This window comes from Equus caballus, chromosome 10, assembly GCF_041296265.1.
Source record: "Equus caballus isolate H_3958 breed thoroughbred chromosome 10, TB-T2T, whole genome shotgun sequence".
Classification (NCBI taxonomy): Eukaryota; Metazoa; Chordata; class Mammalia; order Perissodactyla; family Equidae; genus Equus; species Equus caballus.
The window spans coordinates 13,573,725-13,598,301 of NC_091693.1; the positions used below are offsets into that span (position 1 = coordinate 13,573,725).

General features: G+C 40.3%; 1 protein-coding gene and 1 pseudogene across 11 annotated transcripts in view; both read right to left on the reverse strand.

Moving 5' to 3' along the window:
- The window catches only part of LOC102148130 (cell adhesion molecule CEACAM6-like), a 436,353-nt gene that overhangs the window by 229,799 nt on the left and 181,977 nt on the right, over nt 1-24,577 (reverse strand). For 9 of the 11 annotated variants that reach the window (XR_011422390.1, XR_011422414.1, XR_011422401.1 and 6 more), the window contains one exon: nt 4,786-4,886. The gene's annotated coding sequence lies outside the window, so the exon portion shown is untranslated. Of the gene's footprint in view, nt 1-4,781; nt 4,887-15,123; nt 15,242-24,577 lie in introns of those variants that run through there. The other 2 variants (XR_011422419.1, XR_011422409.1) reach the window with 2 other exon arrangements.
- LOC100069549 (poly(A) polymerase alpha pseudogene) lies at nt 9,716-10,563 on the reverse strand (annotated as a pseudogene).

The following is a 24,577-nucleotide window of genomic DNA, read 5'->3' on the forward strand; positions in this document are numbered from 1 at the left end:
AATAAGACTGATTGGCTTGTAAAGTGAGTCTAGTTTCAATAAATTTGGCCCAATTATTTACATAAGTACAGCAAGAATAGCAATTGATCATATATGCTCTTTTAAGCCTGCTTTGCTGGAAATTTTCATAAGGAATCTCGGATTGAACTTTAAAGGCCTCTCAAGGCCAGGAAAGCCAAGCACTTTCAAACAAAGTGTGTAATGTCTACAGATTTGGGTGAATTTTTCTCTTCTCGAGTTCCCTAAAATATTTCAAGGTTCCGGCAACTGCCAGATAAGTGACCTTCCTTACTTACCCGGTAAGGTTGCTAGGAACCCTGTAAACAAGGTACCATGTCAACGTTTCCATGTGGCTTTATTCCATAAAGCCCAATCTTTGTTTCTGAAAAACTGTTTGGTTGTATCTGAGTCTGTGCCTGTTTCTCTCAAATACGACATTCTACTCAAAGCTTTTATAAGATAAATAATGTTTCCAATTGTTCCTGTTTTAAGGTGAACAGATTCTTATTGAATTTATGAAAATAACTATATTTCCATGGAAATAACAATACTTACTTACTAAGAGTTTCAAAATTCTGGTGGAGTCAGGCAGGAAAAAAAGATAAATTTTTCAATTTTGTTTAAAAAGTATAATTAACCAAATTGTTATAAGTCATAGTTAGTGTAAGAGAAAATAGAAAAAGATTTTCTTAAATCTGAAGAAAATCAAAACATTTAAAAGACCTGCAATATTTCAAGTGAAGTCATAAAAATTATAATCATCCTCATTAGTTCAGTCCTGTATAATCGATTTTTGAGTTTAATATTCTGTTAGCAGTTTTATAGGGTTATCAGTTTCTCTGTTAGAGTTCTGTAATTTCTTACACAGTTCAGTTTTATAATCTGAAAGTTTGTCAGAAACCTGTATTTTAGAATAAATGTCAGAATCCCTTACATGAATCTCTAAAGATGAAAACATTTGTAAAATAGAGTAAAACAAAACTGTTTGTAAATGACAAAAGACTTAAAAATGATAAGAACTGTCTGCAAGTGACAAAAGACTTGAAAATGACAATTAACAAAGCAATTTGGTTATTTATGTGCCATAAAACACTTTAAGGTAATAACTAGAAGTATAACTGATAACCAGGACAGATTAGAATTTTCCAGAATGTTACATAATTTTTAAAACACTTACATCAATAACATCTGCCCACACAATATCATAGGTCCCTATGAAGCAATGCTTAGTTACCTATTTATTCATGGTAACAGTTAAAGAATTTTAGGCAAATTCTAAAAATGAAATAGCTGTAAGAAAAACCTTACTACCTGTTATTAAAGACCTGATTAAAACAATATAGAAAATTTATTTTTGATAAAACACAAAAGCCCTACCTTTCTTGTAGAATAGTCAAAGAAAAAAACCTTTCATAATCATTTTACCAAGAGCAGACTAAAAGTTTAAGAAAATTATCCTTTTAAGACAGGGGAAAAAGCAAATTCTAACTTTGCAACAGTTTACTTTTGATATTAAAATTCACTTAATTAAATTCATTTTAATCTTAGCCAACTTTACCATGTATAAAACTTTCTTTTAGAATTCTTCTTTTAAAAACCTTCTATAACTTTCTGTTTACGTTCAGAACTTGTCCCATGCCTTCTTTTTTTTCTTCTGGTACTTTAGGGCAAATTTATCTTTCCTAACAAAACAAATAAAAATATTTCCATTCTTCATAACTTCCTTACTGAAAATATACATCTTCCTTTCCTTAAATACAAACATATTTTCCTTATTGACTTCTAGTAGCTTTAATCACATGTTGTGATTTTTAACCCTTATAAACCTTAATTTTTATGTAAAAACTAAGAAGTAAGCAATTATGAACTGTCTTTTATATTAGCATTCTATGGTTTGGCAAGGTTATAAATACTTTTTATAATTTTAGAAACATGTTACTTTATAGAACAATATTTTAATAAAACACAAGCCATGTTTACCAATAGACTCAAACACCTTTTAGTTTCTCTGTAATATTACAAAAGTAGGTAAACTTATATTTAGTAATTAATGTCTAATATTTTATCTCATTTAGAAATAATGTAGATATTCAATGAATTTTCCAACATTTAATTGAGCAAAACTTCAGAGTTTCAATTTACTAAAGAGATTTTTGAAGTTATTAAACACATGTCATAAGATATAATTATTGCTAAAAGTTTAAACTCTTACCTCATTTGCATCATTTGTCCCCAGCAATTATGTTTAGATTACCCATGAAAACTTCATGAGACATTAAACAAAATTAACTACCATTCTAAGTTATGCTGACAAACTTGTAACAGGGATAATATGAGCTTTGTTAACTAGTAAACCAGGCTGCATATCTGCATCATATCCAACGCTGATAGCTCAAGGGACATGTATATTTTAATCAAACAAACTTAAGCTTTCATTCACCAAAGGTTATTCCATATCATGTTAACTTGAAAGACATGTAAGCACTTAACTTTAAGTCAATTAAATAGAGCTCTTAATTTTGACCACACCATCTGGAGGTAAAACATCACACACATACAACATTCATATAGATGCACGTAAACACATAGACACAGACAGAGATGTCAAATTTTTGTTATGAATCAGGTGCAATACAAAGCTCACTAGTTTAGGAGAAACATTTGTACTTCAAAGAATGGCTTTCAAGTCCTAGAGGAGATGGGAGCAGAAAATCTGCATCATAAAGGCACAGAGAAAGTAGTCAAGTTTTCTTCAAGATGGAGTTTCTGGGGCATATTTGCCTAATCTGTTTCTAATATCTTGATCTTCTGTCTCAGTCAATATCAAGGAGCATTATAAGGAAGAGGGGAGGGTTTGAGCTTGTCAAAAGACGGGTGAATTTTGAACTGCTTTCTAGAGCTGTATCACCAGGCTTGCAGAAATTTGCAAGACAAAGACAGTTTCTTCTAGTCCCCCAAAGAACTGGACTACTATCTGACAAAAGACGCTGACCCATCCCTCTGGCTACACCCTTCCAATTCTTCTTTATATTAGGGAAATTTTTAATTTAATAGATGAATCAAAGATTTGTATGTTCTAAAACTTTCAGGACAATGTATCACACCTTTAAAGTCTACACAAAGCTTTTAACAACGGCCCTCTTTCTAAGTGTACAATTTAACCCCAGATAAATTTACCTTGGAGGGGGGAGCTTTTATTATCCTTTTTTATTAGTACCTCTATTCACCTGTAGATTTTTATCTCATATTGTGTGGGTTCAGGCAACCTTACTGACTTCCCTTTAGTAACTTTAATTAACACGTCTGAAGGGCAGATTTATATGTTGTCTTACAATCAGGCATGGGAAATATCCCTTTCCTAGTAAGACACGTTGTCTATCTCCACAATACAATCAGGCAAAAAGATACAATCACTTCACATTAAGCCTATAAGTATATCATTTTTTCTACAAAGTTTTATTTGAATTCCATCAAATCTTAAACCTCTAATCATAGCTTTCAGTAGGACTTTATCAATAGATCTTGGTCTTATAATTTTAGATAGAGGAAGCATTCTCAGTCAGACATTTTAAAACATACTCAGGCACAGTTGATATAACCTCTTTATATAAAATCAGCTCAAACATTCCAGTCTTTATAAGCTTATCAACACTTACACTGTTACATTTTCTCAATTTAATTGTAACCTGAGTAAGGGTCTTAAAGCTACTCATTATTTTTCTTTTTGTATTTCCTTTTTAATGTGGGCTTCTCAAAGATACCAATAAAAACTATGATGAGAGCTCTCATCAATTGTTTTGCCAATTTAGAAGTTTTTCAAACTTAAGCCATTGTCTGGCCACATTCATGAGTAGGATCTTAACAGTGACACATACCAATAAGCTTAACCATGGATGAAATAGGCGCCCTCAAAAGAGATGCAGAAAGATCATTCCCCAAAATAGTCAAAGCAAAGGCCTTTACTGCACAATAAGCAATGAAGGTTGAGAGGACCAAGGCCCCTTATGAAAACAACCGGGACCCCTTCTGACAAAGTCCTCTGAGAGCTGACACAGCCAGACAAAGAGAGTGTGTCCCAGAAACCCAGTCTACTCAACTGGCCAACAAGACGCATGCTGGTACATGCATCCTCTGGATGGCAGAGACCAAAAATGTCCCAAAGCCAAGCTCTCAAGACACAGAAAAAGACAAAAGAAAAACCTCATCTGATGCACACTAACAGCTTTAGCTAAGCCTTGGGTATCTCAGGGCCAAATTAGTACCCAGGAGGGAGGAGCCACAGGCTTGGGGGTCATGTGTGCTTCACAGAGTACCCCATCGTTGTATGGACATTTTCTTGAAGTTGGTGGGGTGACCTGTGTCATTTACCCCATTCCATGACCACTTTTCCTTTCTCAGGAGAATTTTTGAGGTGGTGCGTGCTCTAATGACTCTTAACTGCCTATCATATTTGGCACCTTTTTGGCTTCCAAGATGCCCTTAGAAACAGCTTTCACCCCATGTGCATATTCCCAGACAACAGGCTTATAGAGATGCCTGTGTCTTATGACAAATGACAAAAAAAAAGACAGAGACAAGGAAAAATACTATCTCTGGGCGGAAAAGGATTTACAACAAATGAGTACTCAACAAAATATCCTGGAGTCACTGAGTCCAAGAAGCTAGCTTCACCAATATTTTCTCCTGCTAATATAAATCAAGAAAAGCAAAAGAAACTCACCACTCTTGCTTCCAATAGACCCTGAAGGCAGAGATCAAGGAGACTTACGTGGTAAAGACTCTTACCTTCTGCTGGCTCTTTTCAGGGGTCCAGGATTCTCAGCTGCAGTAGTCCTGGACTGAGCAGTGTCCAGCCGGTGAAGTTTTATCCCATCCAAGTTGCCAAACTGTAGGGGAGGAAAACAAATCCTCTAGCCCTGTGGGTCTTTCTGGCTGGGCTATGAATCAAATTCACATGAGACAGAATAACAGCAGAAAATCAAGCAAAGGTTTGTAACATGTATACATGGGAGAAACTCAAGAAACTGGGTAATTCACCAAAATGGTGGAAGCTGTTCCCTTAAATGCTATCTTCAGCTAAAGACAAAGGAGGATGTTGAGGATGGGGGCAGTCACTTGTGGGAGATTACCAGAAAAGCAGAGGAAACAAGAATAAGATTATTATACAGACGTAAGTCCTTGCCTTCCACATTGATAACCGTTTCTAGAGATAAAATCATCCCTCTTCTTCCTGGTACAGAGAGGGAGACACCTTTACAGATGGAGATTTCCCTTAGAAATATAAATGTATCTTACAAAGGGGAAATTCTACTTTGCAGAGCTTCTCCCATGTCTGCAGTTTTTAAGGGTAACCAACCCAAAATAATCCTCATGCCAAAGAGATACATTTTGGGGTGGCAAATTCTGATCCTCTACACGGGCAAAGGTATTATAGAAAGAAGGAAAAGAATTAAAATCAATTAAGACATGAGAAAGAAAAATGCAGGTTCAGGTCTTACTACATAGATCAAGGGAACAGTTGGGGCTATGCTACAGGGTCGTTGAATGGAGGCCTCAGGAATTTGAACTTCATCCTGCAGATGATAGCAGTCACTGGAATGCTTTAAGAAGGTCAGGAACAGGACAAAACAGCATTTTCAGGAAGATTACCCTGAGAGTATTAGGCAAGAAGACTTACGGAAGTGGTTTTCAACTCTGGCAACTCATTAAGTGCCTGAAAGCTTCTTTCTTTTCTTGTTCCAACTTTTCATTTTAACCTAATTTCAGACATTCAAAATGTTCCAAAAATAGGAAAAGTTCCCATGTACCCTTCACTCAATTTCCCCAAATATTAATGTTGTAGATAACCTCAGTATAATTATCAAAATAAATAAATTATCATTGATAGAATATGATGAACTAATCTATAGAACTTATTCAAATTTCATCAACGTTCCCACTAATGTCCTTTGTCTAAACTAGGATCCAACCCAGGATCACACAATACATTGTTGTTTTGTCTCCTCAGTCTCTTTAATAGGGGCCAGATCTTCAGAATTTCTTTTAATTTCATGATCTTAATATTTTTGAAGAGTATTGGCCATTTTGTAGAATGACTCTCAGTATGGGCTTATCTAATATTTCCTCTTGATTAAACTTAGGTTATGCACTTTTGGCAAGAATACCACAGAAGCGATGCTATGCCTTCTCAGTCCATCATATCAGGCCCACGGTATCTATATCTCTCCTTACTGGTGATGTTCAGTTTGAACACTTGGCTAAGCTTTCTCCACAGTAAAATGACTATTTTTGTGGAAGATTTTTTAAACTACCAATGCCTGAGCCACACAATAGGCCAATCAAATCAGACTCTCTGGGGGCAAACCACAAGAACTGACAGGTTTTTAATCCACCACAAGTGATTCTAACCACCAATCAGGGTTGGAAACCATTAGCTTAGATAATGAGGATTAGAATCCTGGAAATCAGCAAGGAAGCCAGACCTTGGGCCTCTCTTTTTAAGAGAATATCCAGTTCCAGACACAGATAAATATACCTGAACTTTAGCATGGACACCTGGTAGGGGAAAGGAAAGGCAAAAAAAAACCCTACTGAGACAGTGATGGGTGAGTAGACTGCTGTCCAATAAGAAGAGAAGGCAATACTCTCAGTGAAGTGTCCAGCCCTCTTGGTCTATTTTCTCTCCAGAACTCAAAGAAAGCTTTGCTGCAGTAAAAGCACACACCATATAATTTTATTGTCATCAGCCTGACCTGAGCTACTAATTTCCACTGAGGGAGGGAATTATGGATCATGTGATATAAACATACCACCACACATGCAAATACAAACACTTTTGGGGATGAGTGAACGAATAATTCACAGAGTCTACATCAGAGGTATGTGAACCTTAAACAACTTCACCCTATCCACTTGGACTTTTGCCCTTAATCTCTTCTGGAATAAGAGAGTAAGGATCCTGTTGTAAATTTCATGGAATAGCCAACTGTACACATCTCCTGTCACCAGATTGTTGAAGCAATGATACTGTGCTCAACTTCCTTAGTGTTATTATCTTGGAGTTTCCAAGAAGAGATTTCATCAATACCTCCCTTGGGAGGGCTATTTTATAACATGCAAAGGGAAACACCAATTTAACCAAAATCTGAGGGCAGGAAGGACCCTGACGAGAACTAGCCCTAAAGTATTCACAAACCACCAAGATCTGGTGCTGCTGGTGCAGGAGGAGCTGCTGCTAGTCAATATTTGACAAAGGAGAAGGCAGCTCAAACACACACGGAGTACTAACAAAGAATTAACTCAATTATCCCTCAATTATTACACAGCCAATTATCTCTCAAGCCTCTCTATGGGGTCTCACTGAGAGGGGTGGCACATAATTAAATGCTAACACGTGGATGAAATAATTTATAGAAGGGTGGGATCAACTGAGTCAGGAATGGCTGGGAAAGGTTTCAGGAAAGAGGCAGGATGCACGTTAGGCCTTTGAATGGTTAAGCCTTAGGGAAATGAAGACAAGGAGAAACACAATCACAGGGAACCAGGTATCAGGCACCACTGTAGATGTTAGTTTTAAAGGGGATTTCAGGAATGAGAGTGGGTTTCCATATGTTATTTTATCTATTCCTACCATATGGAGTTATATCAGAGGAGGATGATGATCCTTCAAAAGGTGAGGTAACTTGCCAAGGCCTGTGGTGGATCCGGGATTAGAAAGTAGCTATGTCCAACTCCAAAGCCCACACCAATGCCACTACCACTGAGAGAGGACTGAACACAGTATGTTTAAGGAACAGGAAGAGGCAGGGATGGCTACAGCAGAAAGACAGAGCTAAGACACAGGGCAATTAGGTAAGCTTGCTAACGTGGGACCATGTGTTGTACAGCCATGAAAATTAGACAGAGACATTTGAACTTGGTCTTCTGGTTACAGAAGAGCCACTGAAAGTTTTGAGTAAGAGAGTAATCAAAGTGAAGCCTTTGAGCAAAGACCAAAGGGGATGGGGGTGAAAATGGGAGTTCTGGGTTCCTAAGCTACAGAGATGCCACTAACAACAGTAAGGAGGGCCACAAATATAGTGGAGCAAGAACTGGACTAAGAGTCAGAAGCGTGGGTTTAAATGTAAAGTGCTATGCAATAAAGTCATGGCTACATCAGGCAAGTCACATTCTCTCTCTGGACTTCAGTTTCTCTTCATCTGTAAATTGGGTGAAGTGAGACTCAATCTCTCAACGACCTCTAACACTTTGCTACTCAAAGTGTGGTCCACCAACCAGCAGCAAGGAATCATCCAAAAGCTTATGAGAAGTTCAGAATCTCAGGCCCCACCAGAAGAATCAGATCTGTATTTAAACAAGATCCTCAGGTGATCTGTAAGTGCATTAAGTTTGAGACACTTCTCCAAATTGTTCAGACTCACCTCAACTCTGCCACTTCACAGGAAAAAAACAAAAAGCACAGATTGTTTTCCTTTTCACTTCATCTGTGCCCTTTTCCTAATCCTAACCCCCACCCCCCAGACTTGCCCACATCCAGAGAGAGGTTTTAGGAACAACCGTGGGGTAGCGCTGCCTCCTGTGGCCATGATCAGTAAATGCACCTAATCTTACTTCTCTCACCAGTAAGGGCGGTAGGGGGGCGGGGGGGGGGGGGGGGGGGGGTCAGCAGAGGGCGTGAAGTCCAAGTCACAGATTAGATAAGAGAATCACAACCACCCACAATGACTGGAAATAAATGTCAGATAGATCTCAGCCGGCATCATAATGTCGCATTTCAAAGGGCAGTTTTTATAACGCCTAATAAAATGTGGTCTTAGTGTGAAACCTGGGCTCCTGGACAAGCTCTGCCCTTGGAATCTTAAAAAATAACTCACTGTGACAGTTATTTTCAGACATCCAGCCCCTGCTGGAACTCTGCCAGTAAACTTGCAGTTTTCCAAAGAAGCTAACTTTACTATGTCAGTTCTTTCCCCTCCTGTGTCAAAATGGGTCTGATGCATACTCATCAATCCTAATCCTACTCTGCGTAGGCACTGAAATAAGTTTAATACTTTTTCACACAACAGACCTTCAAACACTTGTGAACAACCACCATGCGCCCCTGCCATCCTCCCTCAGCCATTTCCCAAATGACATATTCTGAAGTCCCTGCACCCTCCTGTCACTTTCCAGTGGGCAAGTGAAGTGTGTCAGCCTCAGGGGAAACTCTGAATTCTGGGAGTGTTCTAACCAGAGCAGCAGAGCCACAGGACCACCCGCTTCTCCATTCCGGGCGCTACACCTATATGGAGAAAGCCAAAGGCCACTCAGTTGATTTGAGGTTACTGCTCTTCCTACTTGTGCCGCTGCTCCGGCCTCCCATACCTGTGTGGGTGTATAATTTTCATTCTGTTTTATTTTCAGTGTCTACAATCAATTTTATTTCATTTATTTTTTTTTTTTTAAGATTGGCACCTGGGCTAACAACTGTTGCCAATCCTTTTTTTTTTTTTTTCTGCTCTACTTCCCAAACCTCCCCCCCCCCCCCCGACCCCCACCCGGGTGCATAATTGTATATCTTAGTTGCAGGTCCTTCTAGTTGTGAGATGTGGGACGCCGCCTCAACGTGGCCTGACAAGCGGTGCCATGTCCGTGCCCAGGATCCGAACCCTGGGCCGCCACAGCAGAGCACGCAAACTTAACCACTCGGCCACAGAGCCGGCCCCTCAATTTTATTTTAATATAATCTAAACACATGCCATTTACTAAATATCAAGAAAAACTTATGCACAAGAGTTGATGCTATTACATTTCGATAAAGTTGACAAATTCTTGCTGCTAGCATAGCCTAGGAAACACCACCGAGGAAACTTAGTGTATTGGAATAGATGTTGTGGCGTTTGGCCCACAGTTGGATAGCTCTCAGAGTTAACCTGAAGTTGTCAATGTTTGCTACTAGATGTAAAATTTCACTTGTTACCCTACAACTGTTAAGTCTTCTTATGCATCTTATATCTAAATTTGTAAGCAGACTGTCATCTCCTAAACCCATTTCTTCTGGAATAGTCTGCAGTGCTCATTTTGCAAACAAAATATCGATCTCTCTCACATCAAAAGACAGTTTGATAACTGGTACAAACGTGCCTTCAACAGCTCTTAAATCTTTTACTTCTTCCTGTCATTTAAATTCATATGGAATGAGGTGAAAAAGTCACTCAATCAGTATGTCTTGGTGCAAAACACAACGCATCAATATCAGCACCTTTTGTATGTACTCCTAATCTTTTAGATCCAAACGTAAAAATCTTTCCTCCAACATTTTCAACTATAGATTGTGGAAGATTCTTGCTTTCACTGATTTCTCGTATCCACTCTTTTACTAGGTTAATTTTCCCTAAATTAAAATCCTGCGCTGCAGTTCCTCTTCCTCCTCAAAAACCCCAAAGGGCTTCATAGTCTCAGTGAGTTTCTAAGCAGGCAGTCAGTCTCCTTGGGGGCTGCTAAGCTGAGAGGAGACGCAATGCCAGAATGCTTCTGTGGCGGCTGTGTTTGCGGCGATCCCTGCACTGTAACTGGAAAAGGCATGTCTCCTGCATAGGCACCGCCCAGTCACTTCCTCCACGCCGACTCCTCCCCCCAACCAACCATCGCCACTGCCATCCTGGGCATGATCCACTGAGGTGGGAGGGAGGGGGGCCTGACTCAGCCCTGAGTCCACCCCACTCCTGTGCCCACTCCTGCCACTTTAAACTCAGTTTTATTTCTTAAGAAATATTTATTAAAACCTGCTATGTCCTATGCACTGGAGAGACAAAGGTGAATCAGACCTGGTCACTGCCCTCACTAAGCTCTGAGATATGGGGTCAATCCAATTCAAAGCCAGACTGTAACCAAAAATTTGGTCTCTGAACCGAATGCCAATCTAAATAATAAGCACAGAGTCTTGAGTGAAAAGGAGACTGCCTTACTTGCCAGGCTGAGAGAGCAAAGCAATGTCTAGTAACTCAAGAATTACTAGCTCCCCATTGAGAAATGGGTAGGGATTTTCATTTGGGGTTTTAGGTAGGGGAGGGGGGCATGTAGGCTTGTTGGCCAGCATTTTCCCACCAGTCTGCATTTGGCCTTGTGAGGCTACATGCAGGGCAAGATAAGGGAATTCACAGAAGGGTCTTCTTGGCTGTGTGTCTCCCTGGCGGATGGTGGATTCTGGTTCCAGGAAGCTCTGGGAAGTTTCAGTTTCTTGATATTCTCTGGACATTAGTTTCTCTGTAAAAGAACTTCAAGGACCCATGATTAGCCACAACTTTGGCAGGAGCCCAGCTTGAGGCCACAAGGCTTTAACAATTTGTAACTTCTATTCCATTGTAAAGCTCAGGGAGTCAAAGCTTAAAGAAACAGATATTTACATATGAGTGTAACTAAAGAAGCAGGGAACAGGGATAAATGCTTTTGGTTTTAATTCCCTATCTGCTGGGTTCAACGTGGGGGATTGAAAATTAGGGCCAGTATTAAGAGCCTGTAACAAGACCCTTACAGTTCAGTGAGGCACACCTCGATAGAGGCATACACAGACTTTTTTGGCCCATCTTATCAATCCCATTAAAATCTTCCACCTTAGTTTTCTGGGGCTGAGTTTTTCTCATTTCAAGCTCAAAGTGAAAAAGAAAAAAGCAAATGTCCAGGTGGCCCTTTTGCAATCATAGTTGGATCAGACATTTCCTTCTGGCTAACCCAAGATGTTGGAGAATCCCATTTCATTCTGAATGTCCTCTTTCTCCTATTAGCGCTCACCACATGTGCACACACAGCAGCCAGGCAGCTGCACACTAACAGAAATTCTAGCAAGTCAGGAAACTTGACTTTTGGTCCTGTGGCTTTGAGGCTAACTGACTGTGTGATGTTGAACAAATCATATGACTTCATGCACTTTCATTTCTGCTTCTGTAAAACAGAGCAGTTGGATTAGATCTCCATGGGTCTATGTGTATAGTGAGAGCTCCTCAGAGACAGCATCATCCCTTACTCCTCTCAGGAGCCACCACCTGGCAAATAGCAGGAACATCTTAGGCGCACAAATCTTCCGTGTATGAATAAATGAGGATTAGAACAACATGAACATGGAATCGATCAACAAATATTTCTGAATGTCTGGTAAGCACACTGCAGAGTGGGAAACCAAATAACTGTGGCAGAATAATATTTTCTCGCCACTTTCCCCTTACCTCCTTCCCAGCAGGAGGTCTTTCTAAGTCAGAGGGACTGTGCTAGCACAAACAATGTTCTGGAAATGGGCTCTAAGTCATTGTCAATATTAACAAGAGAAAATTCTGTTTGTCTTGGGGTTGTTTCATATCAATGTACCTGAGGGACCCAAAGCCCCCTCCCATGGTACAAAGGACTCGATACCCTAACCCAACTCTATGGAGGGGAAGACCAGACAGAGTGATCTGATGGGGAGCTGTGACCTGGGGAGAACAGAGGAGTAAACAAACTAGGGCACCTGGAGGAAGGTCTGAGGAGCTCCCTGATCCTGAGCAGCCTCAGAGGGGACTGATGGCAACTCAGTGGGAAAAGTAAAGCACCTCCCTCAGGTTCCATGTGTATGAGTGATCATTTATGAGTAAAATCTTCTTTCTGATAAAGGAATGCACTTTAACATGCTTTCTAACACATCAGGCCTGGTTAAAGTGTTACAAAAATGTTATTCCATTCAACAAGCATTTATAGAGTATTCCCAAAGTGCCAGGCCCTACATAAGCTCAGGAACACAAAAAGAACAAAAACCAGCCCCTGCCCTCAAAGATCACCCCCATTAGCTCCATGCTCCTTCTCTGCACTGCCCTCCTCTCTGCCCTCCACCAACCCAAACCTACCCCACCCTCGAGCCCCAGCCCAAGTTGCACTGACCCAGAGACCCTTGAGCAACAGATTCCACAGTGAACTCCTGTCACTTCTGAAATTTGATTCCACTTATATCTCGAGATTTTATGAAAGGTATGTTATCTCCCTAGTTCCTCTTGAGCCTCCTGAGGACAGAGATCATTATTAAGAGAAGCCACACCAGACCAAGCTCAGACAAAGCCCAAGCCTTCAATTTAAGGACAATGTCCACTGCTGAACACAGTCCCTGGACCCATGCAGTTATGAACCTTGTGGCAGCAAAGTCTACAATCACCTCCCCAACCTGACAACAGGCAGAGATAATGTGAAAATTGAGAGGGTAAGCAGGATCAAACAAAAATCAAAAAAGGTGTGGGGCCAACCCGGTGGCACAGCAGTTAAGTTTGCACGTTCTGCTTCTGCGGCCCAGGGTTCATTGGTTCGGATCCCGGGTGCGGACACGGCACCACTTGGCAAGCCATGCTGTAGTAGGCGTCCCACATATAAAGTACAGAAAGATGGTCACGGATGTTAGCTCAGGGCCAGTCTTCCTCAGCAAAAAGAGGAGGATTGGCAGCAGATGTTAGCTCAGGACTAATCTTCCTCAAAAAAAAAAAAATCAAAAAAGGTGTGACTCATGCCTTGCCTCTTGCCTCCTCTAAGGTGAAATAAATTCATGCCACCTGTTCTCACTCCTGCCTGCGGGCTGCTGGGCAGACCTTGCTCATTAACCATTCCCTTGATCCCCACAAACATCACCCAGCACTCAAGCCCACCTCTCCTCTTTCTTTGAGCTCATTTCCTAAAGTCTCTGGACTAGGAGTCAGATTTAGTGAGTGCTGATGTTCTGTAACCTACATGTTCACTCCAAGTCGTATTACCTCCTTCTTTTGCCCTGGGCTGTTTCCAAACAAGGTCTGGAGCCAAGAGCCCCAGCAGGCTGGGCAAACACCTTAAAGGCTCCTTCCTTCCTGTGGTTCCTGCTTCTCAAACCCTGTTTCTTGGACCTGAAGCCCTGGAGATCTTCCACCAACCCAGTTCCCTGTCCTTTAGGCTGGAGCAACTAAGCCACAGCCGCCTTCCTCATGAAGAACAAGGAGGCCTGGTGTGACCCACGGCTCCAGGGTCAATGTTTTTGGCAAGAGAGAATAGCCTCTCCTCCTTGATCCTCTCTGCTTCTCACCTCATGTGGCCACAGAATTGGAGGAAATTGTCAACAGAGTGAGGACAGGGCCACTTCCCAAACAACAACACCACTATTGCTGATGTTGTGCCAAGGATCGGAGCAGGGAGGATAGCGTGGAAACAGACCATTTCATCCTCTCTTCTGCCAAGAATTTTACTCACTTTCCTGCCAGATATTAAGCTAGAAGGCGTCACTAAAAGACATAAGGAAATCCAGATGAGCAAAAAGCTTTGGGGAAGAAATCATAAAATCCTGAGAGGTAGGGAGGCAAGAAGAAGGAGAGGAGGGAACAAGTATTGCTGCCAGGATATCATCGCTTCGCTGTTCTCCCCTCTCCTGGGAACACGGGCCTGGGACTAAAGCACGGACCGCCAAGCCAAGTACTAAGGCCTAAGCCATCCCAAGAGGTGGGCAGTCTTGAACTGGGAACATCTGCACATCCTTCAAGTAACTTAGAGCAGCACCAATAGTCACCATGAAAGTTCTAATCTCTTCCCTTCTGTTGCTGCCACTAATGCTGATGTCTGTGGTCTCTAGCACCCCAAATCCAGGTAAATCAGATTAATTTTCTATAAAGGGGAACAAAGAGGGAGAAAATAGGGCAAAAAACATGCATTGACATGTAGCCACTCAGCTACAAGGATTTGGGGCAAGTTAGCCTCTCAGTGCTCATTTCCTCACTTACAAATGGAGAAAACTGTACTGACATCAAAGAGTGTTGTGAGAGTTAAATGAGATACTGTATATGAAAATGCCTGAAAACGTAGCTGGTAAAAATAAAATAAAATAGAGTACTGGCTCAACAAAGATTTGCTTCCTTACCTTCCCACCCCACCCCCAATACTCCAGAAGATTAATGAATTTCCCCCAAGCCAACTTCAGTGGTGGCGGTGTAAAGCTATGGAAGGCAATCATACCTTTGTAGAAGATAGGGAAGTCCTTGCTTTTATTCCTTATACTGCACCAGACATGCCACCAACTATTTTTAATGCTATTTAATGATAAAGTAAGAACTGTAAAAATCCTAGTTCTCCATATTTGAAGCTTTAGCCATACCAACCTCAGTTTTAACAGCTTACCATTTGGAAAGCAGACCTTTGGTTAGGGGTGCCAAATGGGCTCCAGTTTCACTACAGCTCAAGTGGCCCAGCCCTTAGCGGAACAACCATGCAGAAGAGAGCTCATCCCCATGTATGTTTCTACTTGACAGAACCATCTCCACAAGGGCTATTGTGAGGTGAAACAGCTTTGTTACATACTCACCATCATCCTAGTGTTTAAAATCAGAAATTCACCATACTCCACCCCAATATCAAACCTCCTCTCCCTTGTAGAAAGAGCTCTCTGGAAGCTCCTGGGCCCCATAGCCCTACGGCTTAGACACTCTTCTGGAAAGGAAGGCTTTTCCATCACTATGACAGACACCAAGGATGGAGTCCTCAGACTGCATTCAAAGCTCTAGCCACAATCTGCCTTTCCAGTCCACCCCCTCCACTCACTAACCAATGCTCTATGCTGCACCTAGACCAGACTGTTTATTGGCTCTTCCCTGAACAGGTCTTGTGCTTTCCTACCAGTTCTACTTTGGTCATACACCCAGCTCAAAACCACCTCTTCCCCACAGCCTTCCTTGATTCTTCCCATGACCAGATGTTAGCTCTCCCTCCTGTGGACATGCTTAGCCCTAAATTGACTCTCTCTCTGCACTTACCATATTCTGCCTTATACTAAAGGTGTTGCTGTGCCTCTCCTAACTTCATCCCCTGCCCTCCTACACTGTAAAATCCTTGATGGCACAATCTGATGTATTGTTTCCATATCCCTACATTACACAGCACAGAACTCAGTAAATATTTGCTAAGTGAAGGAATAAATCCTCAGGTTTTTAAGTTCAAAATGTCACCCTTGGCAAACTCTACACTCAGGTTTGATAGCAGCTCTATTGACATTTGGGGCTGGGTCATTCTTTGTTGTAGAGTGATTCTTTGTGGATTGTAAAATGTCTAGCAGCCTCTGCACGGCCTCTACCCACTGTATGCCAATAGCAGCCTCTCCACACCCCACTCCCTCCCAATTAAGAGAGCCAAAAATATCTCCAGACATTGCTAAATGTGCCCTGGATGGGGAAACCACTCCCCCATTGAGAACCACTGCTCTACATCAATAGTTCTCAAACCTGGCTACACGTTTAGACTTACCTAGACCTTTAGACTCAGCCTTGAAGTCATGGGAACCTAGATCCAAATCCTGGCTCTGCCTCTTACTTTGCAATCCTGAACAAGTTGCTTAACTTTCTGGAGCCTCCATTTGATCCTCACAAAATGAATAAAACACCATTAGCACATAGAATTGTGAGGATTAAAAGATCTATAATGTGCACCTAGTAAGGCTTCAATAAATGGAGGGAGCGGAATTTCTAAGTAGCTTCTAGAGCACAAGGACACTGGACTGGGGAAACCTCACTGTACTGCAAGGTGGCATGATTACCACATTGGATCCAAGCTGCCAGCTGACTTCTTGCAACATTGACAAAGTCTGGCTACAGGAAATGACACCCCCTACCACCCCCCAAATAGAAAATCTGATCTAGCTTTATCTCTTAAAATAACTACATACAGGGGCCAGCCCCGTGGTGTAGTGGTTAAGTTCAAAGCACTCAGCTTTGGTGGCTGGGGTTCATGGACGTGGACCTACACCACTCTTGAAGCCATGCTTTGGCAGTGACCCACATACAAAATAGATGAATGTTGGCACAAAAGTTAGTTCAGAGAGAATCTTCCTCTTCAAAAAAATAAATAAAAATAAACTACAAACGTGCTCAGCATGCTTTTCACAGGAGACAGGGGAAAAATAGATGAGAATGTATGAGAATGTTAGGAAGTAAATTACTTATAATAGTAGATTACTCTTTGCTTATAATGTTATTTGTTAATGATAAAATCACTTAGAAAAATAGCTGATGTGTTAAGCTGTCCTGTGTTACAGGCATTGATCTATGCACTTCACATATATATGTCATTCTGTCCTCACAGAAATCTATTTTTTATTTTTAAATTTTCACGATTCAGACTTTAAAGATGTTGTAATAATGAGTTCCAACATATCCTTCATTCAGTTTTTTTCAAATAACATCTTACATAACCATAATACAATTATCAAAACCAGGAAATTAGCATTGATCAATAATATTAACTAATGTACAAATATTCAAATTTAGCTAATCATCCCATTAATGTCCTTTCTCTGGTCCAGAATCCAATCCAGGGTCCTAAACTGAATAAAGTTATCTCGTCTCCTTCATCTCCTCCAATTGAGGGTAGTTTCTCAGCCCTCCTTGTCTTTCATAACTTTGACACATTTGAAAAGTGCTGGTCAGCTATTTTGTATAATGTCCCTCAGTTTGGGTTTGTCTGATGTTTCCTCATGACTGAGTTCATATTATGAATTCTTGGCAAAAATACCACAGAAGTGATGTGTGCCTTCTCAGTACATCCCATCAGAAGACCCATGTTATCCATAACTCTCATTACCAGTGATGTTAACTTTTAACACGTGGTTAAGTGTTGTCTGCCAGGTTTCTCTACTGGAAAGTTACTATTTTCCCATTGTAATTAATAATTATCTTGTGGAGAGATACTCTGAGACTATGCAAACAGCCTGTATCTTATAATCATAATGTTTGTCCATTAATTTTTAAAGTCCTTTGATGATTCTTGTCTACAACAAGTATTACTATGGTATTAGCCAAACAGTGATTTTCTATTTCCATCATTCCTTCTACATTTCTCAGTTGGGATTCTACAATAAGAAAGTGATACTCCTTCTCTCCCATTTACTTACTTATTCATTTATTTATTTATATAAGTAAAGATTCATGAATATTTGTGGATTATAATCCATTGCTATCATAATTTATTGTGTTGCTCATATTGTCCCAAATTGGCCATTTAGAGCTCCTTCACGTTGGCTTCTGTGTCTTTTTGACATATCATTTGTTTAGCAGTTCCTGACTTTCTGACACCACAAGACATTCCAGGCTCATCTTGTACAAAATTTCCTGCCCCAGCCCTGGAATCAGCCATTCTTCAAGGATCCCTGATTCCTTTCATGGGAGGATGGTATTCACAAACTATGGCACTAAGTATTGCCCATTGTAGTACATGTTATTGATTCTATGGCCGCTAGTGGACAGAGCTGAGAAACAGATGTATGCACACACACGCTAATGTGCTATTATTAGTCCCATTTTACAAATTAGGTAAATAAGGCACAGAAAAGCTAAGCAACTTGTCCAAAATGACAAAGCTAATATGTAGTGGAAACGAGAAGTCAAAATAATGATAGATCTACCACAAGTCCTAACAAGTGGAAGTAATTTTTTTACACATACAAGTCGGCAGAAACCAACAAGCCTAACATTTCAGCAGAGACTCTCTCTTAGGCAAAAACTAGAAGTCTGCAAAAATAACCACAGTAACCATTAGGTACTGAATACTTACTGGGGAACTGAACACTGGGCACCCACAATAGTTCATTTATTCCTAATTCTGCAAGGTGGTTACTATTATCCTCATTTTACAAATCAGAGAACCAAAGACCAAAGAAGCTAAGTGATTTGTCCAAGACTACAGAGTTCAGTGACAGAACAAGTAGTTGAGCCCAAGTCTGTCTGGATATAAAGGCCATGCTTCTCCCACTGTATCTGTATTTTCCAAATTTTATTTTAGGTAGAACATAAATTAGCTTTTACTTTAATACTTCTAAGTTTATTTCAATGAATGTTAGGAAAAAATCTAAGCATATATCAAACCCATAATCTGACAGATAATATTGCATAGGATGAGGCTGTTTGGTCAATTAAATTTATTTAAAGAAAAAGTATGAAGTAAACAACAGTAGAAGTGGTACAAGCTATAGCATAAATCATAAAGGCAATACATACATGTCAGAGTGTTGGGTGACATTAGACTATAGTAACATGTAGCTTCGTTCTCAGTTACACCATGAAGTTAGGGTTATCAGAGCTGCAGAAAGAAAAACAGACTAAGAATCTTGGACCCGGGTTTTAGCTCCAGACGTGTCACCATTACCTTTGTGAACTTGGGCATTTCATTTGCTCTCTCTGGCCTCAGTTTAACCATTTGAAAAAAAGATATAGTGATTTACTTAATTAGTACAACCCTTTTAAAAGCAATTTGGTAATGACATCAAGAAACACAAAGCTGTTCTTAACTTTAAAGACACTAATTCCACTTTGGGAATCTTGCCCAAGACAGTTAATCCAACATTTGGACAACAGTTACAAACACAAAGAAATTTATAAGTATCCCAAAATGAAACAACCAAAATATCCAGCAATGAGAGAACAGTTAAATAATGTGGAGGACATTTATTTCTTGGGAGTGTTACAAAGTTATTATAAATCTCCGTTATGAAGACAACAAAGCAACAGCTTATAAAGTGAACAAAAAGAAATTTTCTCACATGCTATGCTTATCACTATACACAGAAAATCATATGCAGGAAACATGCAAAAATACCAACAGTTGGTAAGAGTAAAGATTTCTTTATTGGTACTTTCCAAATTTTCTCTAATATAGTTATGCTACATTTAGAATGAAAAAAACTTCTCAATGAAGGGATTCAACTAAATTGTCTCTAAGATTCCTTCTGGCTCTAACTTTCTGTGGTTTTCCTCTGGAACTAGGAGTACAGGTCAGGTGAGAGTGAACTATTAGAACACTTGGGATGGCAGGGGCTACGGATGCCTGTTTACATTACTTTAACAGCACTCAAAACAGCGCATGAGAACATTTGGAAACCAGCTCTCAGGGAAATGATGCAACACCCCCATCTGTGTGACAGAAAGGGCACGAGTCTGGGAAATAGGAGACCTGGATTGAACCAGATGATCTCTGAGGGCCCTCTCTAGACAACTTGTCCAAACGCTTACCAAACAAACATTTACCTAGTGCCTACCTTGTGTTGGGAACCACGTAGCTGAATGATACTGAGCCACTGATTCAGAATCTAATGCTGGAGAAAGATTTTTGGTTTGCTAGGGCTGCCATAACAAAATACCACAGACTGGGTGGCTTAAACAACAGAAATTTACTTTCTCACAGTTCTGGAGGCCAAAAGTCCAAGATCAAAGTGTTGGCAAGTTTGGTTTCTTCTGAGGCCTCTCTCCTTGGCTTGCAGATGGCCTCTTCTTGCTATACCCTCACATGGTCTTTTCTCTGTGCACATACATCCCTGGTGTCCCTGGTGCCTCTTTGTGTGTGCCAATATCTTCTTCTTATAAGGACTCCAGTCAGATCTGGTCAGGGCCCACCAAGATGGCTTCATTTTCACTCTATCACCTCTTCAAAGGCCCTGTCTCCAAAGACAGTCATTCTGAAGTACTAGGGGTTAGGGCTTCAACATGAATTCTTAGGGACACAATTCACTCCACAATAGAATCCAAGCAACAAACTTTTACTATAACTGCGCAACAATAGAGCTGAATTTAAATACAATGAGGAACTATCTGAAGGCAGTTAGGAAATATCAAAAACAACTACATAGAGGAAGCACCATCTGGGCCCAATTCTAGCTCCAGACTCTCAAGTCTATAAACCATCATCCTTGATTGTCACAAAAAATATTTCAGGTATCACAAAATGGGAATAAGATAGCATGGATGATAAGACAGACTTGAACAGAGGACAAAGGAGGAATGGATTTGTTCCAGAGGAACAAAGGTAAATAGCATCCTCTTATACTTGAACTGGGATTATGGATTCAAGTACAGCAAACTTGGAGCTCAGGTGAAGATTCTGACTGGTTTATGGGACAATCCTTTCTTTCATTTCTTAAGTCACAAAGATTTTAAAGTGTGTGTGAGTGGGAGGTGGGTTGGGTGTAAGGTCTTGAATGACTCCCAACTTTTGTCCTCTCTTCCATCCAAAAGCCATTCTGCTTCCACCTACCTCTGGCTAAACTTCTCTCTAGGCCAGATTTAAACCTCAATTTCTTACCCATTTAAAATACTCCTCTCTTGAAGAACCCCAAATCCCTAGGTAAAAAAGGAAGAGAAATGGAACTGCATTGACCTAAGTAGCCCAAAGTTTGGGGATCATTTCTGTTTGCCCCTTCCCTTTCCAGAACCTGAAAGTGACCTGTTTCCTTCTGACAGGGCTCGCCAGAGGCCACAGGGACCAACGCCAGGCTTCTAGGAGGTGGCTCCAGGCAGGTGGTCAAGAATGTGAGTGCAGAGGCCAGTAACTCAGCATCAACCACAGCAAAGCACCATCATGAACTCAACTCTCTCCCTTGAGTCTCTCTGAGAGCAGTGCAGATGTCTGAGCTGAACTTACCCATTTCCCTCTCCACCAGGCCACCACATGTAACACGAATGCTTGTTTCCTTCCTAAGTCTCAGGCAAGAGCTAGACTCCTCCAAGGTCAGGGCAGAGCTGCCTGAATCTATGGCTGCCCCTTCCCCATGACCCTTTTCTCCAAGAACTCAGGATTGCTTTCCAAAAGCTTCCTGGATCTTATTCTCAACCTTATTTTACTCACAGGTAAGACCGAAATCAGAGAGGCAATATGGCTTACCCAAAGTAAAGCAGACACTAAAAAGCAGATGCTTAGGTCTTATTCCTCATTTTCCGGTCTCCCTAAGGATATCCTTACTCCCCCTGTAAACCTGCCACCAAATTCTTGCCAATTCAGCTCAGGCAAAACAACTCAGAAGTCCTGGGGCTCATATAGCTGGATACCTCTACTGCACTGTATTGACCCTCTTCCCCACCTCACTGCTGTAGGAAACAAGAACTGAAATATAGCATTTGAAGCCCTGCCGTAATTCCTACTCTCAACCATATTAACCCTCCCATCTAACTAATAATCCCATTATTTCAGATTGGTTCCAGAGAGCCCCTAAAAGAAAACTCATGACAGTGCCGGGGCTGCCACAGAGGCAGTGTCCCTGTGATCATTTCAAAGGCAATGTGAAGAAAACCAGAAAGTTTCAAAAGAATGACCTACCTTAAACCAGAGTCCCTCTGTGGAATCAACTAGAGATGAAGCAGGGGTTGAGCACAGACGAGAGGTGAAATGAAGACCAGGATGAGCACATACCTCAGCCCCTTCTACTCAGTGTCAACTTGTGGGGAAATAGGAAGAGGAAGGAAAGCAGGACACAATTCTCCTGAAGGATATCAGAAAGGGTTAAGCAAATTCTTAGATTTTAGAGCCACATAGCTTATCAAAGTGGAGAGAGATGGGGACCTGATCATTGATATCTGAAGATGAAACCAGTGTCTGTGTGAAACAGAATTTGATTCTTTCCTAGTCCAGCAGTCTTTAAATGTCATATAAAAAGTAAATTGGCAGATGTTAAACTGATTTATATTGTGACATTATCAAGAATGCAATAAATCAGGATCCTTATCACTGTTGATGGAAGTAAAATACAATTCAGAGGTACCTATCAAAGATTTAAATGTGTGTACCTTTGAACCCAGTCATCTCACTTCAAGCATGGATACTCACAGACATACCTACAAGAATATTCATTACAGTAGCATTTGTGTTGACAAATAAACGGAAATAAAAAATGTTCATCCATCTAAAACAAATTGGACAATGGTGCAGTTGTCAGAAACAATGAGGTAAATCATTACGTGTTGATCAAAAAGATATCCACAACATATTAAGTGAAAAAGAGATAAAGAGATCCCTTCTTCACACTCTTCACAAAAATAAATTTCAAGAGGATTAAAGATCTAAATTTGAAAGATAAATGTATAAGGGAATATAGGAGAATATATTCATGACTTTGGGGTATGAAAGGATTTCTTAAATAAGATACAAAAAGGAAAATCCATAAAAGAAAAGATTAATAAATCTGACTTCATTGAAATTAAGAAATTTGGGTCATCAAAAGAATAAAATTATAATCTAAAAGTAGGAGATGATATCTCCAACATATATAACTGACAAAGGATTAATATGCAGAATATGGAAAAAATTTCTACAGATCAATTAAAGGCAGGCAGGTGACACAACAGACAAATAGGCAAAAGACTTGAATAGGCACTTCAGAGATGAGGAAATCCAAATAACTAATAAACATATGAAATTCCACTCAACCTTACTAGTAAGTGGGAAAATGTGAATTAAACCCAAACAGATATACTATACATCATCAGATTGGCAAAAATTTTAAAGTCTGACAATACCAAGTGTTGACAAAGAGAAGGACAGAGAAACTCTCATATCCTGGGAATGGGAGTGTAGATTGGTAAATCACTTTGAAAAAGTGCTGGCAGTTATCTGCTAAGGTTTAAGGTCTGTGACCAAATAATTCCACTCTCAGGTATATACTCAAAAGCAACACAGACTTATGTATACCAGGAGACACGTACAAAAATTTCATAGCAGCATTGCTCATAACTACCCCAAATTCAAAATGAACCAATGAGTAAATAAATGGTGGTGTATTCGAATATTGTTTATCAGTGAGAATGAACACATAACAATGTAAATGAATCTTACAAACATAACGTTGAGTAAAGAAGACCGAGACAAGAGAGAATATCTCAAGTATGATTTCATATATGTAAACTTCAAAAGCAGGCAAAATTAAACTAAATTCCTTAGGAATACATAAGTAGGTGGTAAAACAATAAAGAAAAGAAAGTAAATGCTTACTATAAGAGTCAGGATTACCTCTGTGAGGGAGGGAGGGAGGATAGTGATGAGAAAAGGAGGGGGATTTCTGGCAATATTCTATTTATAGGCCTGGGTAGTAGTTTCATGAATATCTGCTCTATAACTATTTATTGAACTGCACATATGAGTTTTTATGGACCTCTGTAGATGTACAATATTTTGCAATAATAAAAGATTTGTCAAAGGTGCAGAGCAAAGCAATAAGTACAGTAGAATCTCATTTTTGTTTTTTGTTTTTTTTTTTTTAAGATTTTATTTTTTCCTTTTTCTCCCCAAAGCCCCCCAGTACATAGTTGTATATTTCTCATTGTGGGTTCTTCTAGTTGTGGTATGTGGGACGCTGCCTCAGCGTGGTTTGATGAGCAGTGCCATGTCCGCGCCCAGGATTCGAACCAACGAAACACTGGGCTGCCTGCAGCGGAGCGCGCGAATTTAACCACTCAGCCACGGGGCCAGCCCCCTCATTTTTGTTTTTTAAACTAAACTATTATGTTTGCATAGAAAAAGCTATGGAAGACTACGTAGCAGCAAACTATTAACAGTGGTTAGTTCTGGGGAATGGGGAGTGGAGGCTGAGGAGGGGAAATGTCCTTTTACTTCTTACTTGACATATTTTTTATTTTAACTTTTTCCACTGGACAGGACTTACTTTATAATTTTAAAAGCTCTCATAAAAATTAAATTTTCTAAATGTTTTTAACACTAGTTTCTACACTTTATTTTCACCCTAGGGCACCAAAGACATCACAGGAAGCTAAACAAGCGCTCCAGAGCCTGCCAGCAATTTCTCAAACGATGTCAGCTAGCAAGCCTT